The sequence below is a fragment of the Oncorhynchus mykiss genome, chromosome 4 (assembly GCF_057628025.1).
Source record: "Oncorhynchus mykiss isolate SJ-2025 chromosome 4, ASM5762802v1, whole genome shotgun sequence".
Classification (NCBI taxonomy): domain Eukaryota; kingdom Metazoa; phylum Chordata; class Actinopteri; order Salmoniformes; family Salmonidae; genus Oncorhynchus; species Oncorhynchus mykiss.
This window is the reverse complement of record NC_143025.1, coordinates 78878327-78881829: the sequence shown is the minus strand read 5'-3', so window position 1 is coordinate 78881829 and position 3503 is coordinate 78878327.

Here is a 3503-nt window from a genome sequence, read left to right as displayed (position 1 = left end):
TCTAATGTAGTTTTAACCTTATGATATCTTATGATATATGCTTGTGACATAACTTACCAGGTACCTATAGAGAGCAATGTTGACTATTTGTAGACACTAACTCTGCCATGGTCCGTTGAACAAAGCCTATGGGAAAATGTATAGAGTTTTTGGATAAACGCTGAAAATAAGGTCTGTGGTACACACAGGCTTAGGAGATCTTATGCATTTTGTTCTATGCCATAATCTTCATCAACTAACATCACTTTTTGTGAATTTTGGTAATTTAAAAATAACGCACATAAAGTCTTCATAATTCATAAAGGTCATGTTAACTGACATATTATCTTATGGAACAAAACGTATAAGATCTCATAAGCCTGTGTTAACCTCAGATCTTATATTCGGCATTTATTCCAAAACCCTATTCTTTCTCCATTCATTTTGCTCATAGGAATGACTGACTACAAGCTGTCAAGCTCTATTGTTGCTTTCTTAAAGGGACGATCTGCAGTTACTTCATCAATATTTGGACTTCTGTGTTAATGAAATGTACCCATCGATTCTTGAATAATATAATTTATAAATGCCCCATCAGCTTAGTTCAACTGTAGCCCATCAGACCCCAAAATAGAAGCTTGTTTCACTTCAATGTTTGTTAACAAAGAAAATATAAACAAACAGGTTGTTTCCATTACAAACAACCTTTAATCTCGAGTCACGACTGAAAAACAAATGAGATTAAGGTTCGGTATAATCTTAAAGCATTTTGAACTCTCCAACTCATCCCAAACCATCTCAATTGGGTGAAGGTCAGGTGATTGTAGAGGCCAGGTCATCTGATGCAGCACTCCATCACTCTCCTTATTGGTCAAAAAGCCCTTACACGGCCTAGAGTTGTGTTAGATCATTGCCCTGTCGAAAAAAAAACTAATGATAGTGCCACTAAGCGCAAACCAGATGGGATGGTGTATTGCTGCAGATGGGATGGCATATTGCTACATATTGCAGTCTCTGAACAGTTGATGTTGAGATGTGTCTGTTACTTGAACTCTGTGAAGCATTTATTTGGCCTGCAATTTCTGATGGTAACTAATGAACTTATCCTCTGCAGCAGAGGTAACTCTGGGTCTTCCCTTTCTGTGGCGGTCCTCATGAGTGCCAGTTTCATCACAGTACATGATGGTTTTTGCGACTGCACTTGAAGAAGTGTTCAAAGTTCTTGAAATTTTCTGGACTTATAGACCTTCATGTCTTATTGTAATGATGGACTGTCATTTCTCTTTGTTTATTTGAGCTGTCCTTGCCATCATATGGACTTGGTCTTTTACCAAATAGGGTTATCTTCTGTATATCCCCCCCACCTTGTCACAACCCAACTGATTGGCTCAAATGCATTAAGAAGGAAAGAAATTCCACAAATTAACTTTTAACAAGGCACACCTGTTAATTGAAATGCGTTCCAGGTGACTACCCCGTGAAGCTGGTTGAGAGAATACCAAGAATGTGCAAAGCAGTCATCAAGGCAATGGGTGGCAACTAAGAAGAATCTCAAATATAAAATATAGTTTGATTGAACACTTTTTTTGGTTACTACATGATTCCATATGTGTTATTTCATAGTTTTGATGTCTTCACTATCATTCTACAATGTAGAAAATAGTCAAAATAAAGAAAAACCCGGGAATGAGTAGGTTTGTCCAAACTTTTGACTGGTACTGTATGTCAGCCAAACAGGCCAGGCTGGAGCGAAAGGCACATGTATTTATTATTTCTCTCTCATTATGGATGATTAAAATGTGTAGCGGAGGAGCCAGGCCCGGACCTCGACTCAGTCTCTAGTGGGTGCCAGAGGTGTGTGTTAATAACACGTGTATTTCTGAGGAGAGGGAAAGAGAGATGGATGAAGAGAGAGGGAGAGGTGGAGAAATGGGGGTTGGTTTGAGAAAAAGAGCGGGGGAGAGAGTGTGGGGTAAAGAAAGAGGGAGATACCAGAAAGAAAAAAAATGGAAAAAAAAAATGAAAAAATAGCATCTGTGTAAGTCTGCAGGGGTGAAGAGGGGTTGAGGAGGTGGTCAGCAGGGGTGAGGAGGTGGTCAGCAGGGGTGAGGAGGGGTTAAGGAGGTTAGCAGGGGTGAGGAGAGGGGTGAGGAGGGTGGTGAGGAGGTGGTCAGCATGGTTGAGGAGGGGGGTGGGGAGGGGTTGAGGAGGTGGTCAGCAGGGGTGAGGAGGGGGGGTGGGGAGGGGCTGAGGAGGTGGTCAGCAGGGGTGAGGAGGGGGGTGAGGATGGGTTGAGGAGGTTAGCAGGGGTGAGGAGGTGGTCATCAGGGGTGAGAAGGGGTTGAGGAGGTGGTCAGCAGGGGTGAGGAGGGGTTGAGGAGGTGGTCAGCAGGGTTGAGGAGGGAGGGTGGGAAGGGATTGAGGAGGTGGTCAGCAGGGGTGAGGAGGGGTTGAGGAGGTTAGCAGGGGTGAGGAGGTGGTCAGCAGGGATGAGAAGGGGTTGAGGAGGTGGTCAGCAGGGGTGAGGAGGGGTTGAGGAGGTGGTCAGCAGGGGTTGAGGAGGTGGTCAGCAGGGGTGAGGAGGTGGTCAGCAGGGGTGAGGAGGTGGTCAGCAGGGGTGAGGAGGTGTTGAAGAGGTTAGTAGGGGTGAGGAGAGGGGTGAGGAGGTGGTCAGCAGGGGTGAGGAGGGGTTGAGGAGGTCAGCAGGGGTGAGGAAGGCGGTGGGGAGGGGTTGAGGAAATGGTCAGCAGGGGTGAGGAGGGGGTGGAAATGGACCACTGCTGAACATCTTCCAGTGAGCTTGCCCAGTGAAGTGTGCCCCGCAGCCAAATACAAAACCACACTGCAGGGTTCTGTCCGACTTCTAACCCCCCTTCCCCTCTAGCGCTTACTCCTCCGCGCTCCCTCCACTCCTGCATGTTTCTTAAAGCTCCTCCCTCTGGTCCTCCTCCCTTGCTAAGGGACTTTGAATTGACATTTGGTAACTTCCTAATCTTATTACTGTGTAAACCAGGGCAGTTAAATTCCAGTCCTGCAGGGCCGAAACACTTCTGTTTTTTGTTTCTACCGGGTAGTTAATTGCACTCACCCTTATTAGAAGGAGAGGATGAAAACCAGAAGTGCTTCGGGCCTCCAGGGCCGACACTAATCAGCTCTGGCGTAAACACTTGGCACCCTTCATAGAGTAGGGACTATTCAACCCGCATCGTGGAAGTTCAGCTTAACAGTGCGATTGACATTTAAAGACAACTTTCCCGCTTTAGTGGAGACTGCATTCATGGTAAAACTCTACATATGTCGGCTCAATCACAATAACCTTTACATTTATATCGCAGAATCTGTAATGCTTCAGCGTGACAGATGAATTTGAAACTGTGGTTAAATCAGTGCAAAGCCTGCCAGACATAAATTATAGACTGAAGAAGGAGAAGAGTAGTTTATTGTCCATTTGTAGAGATGTAATTGTGTCTTTTAGCTTCTTAAACAACCCCTGAGACCCCCCGCATAATACATTCTCATATTTT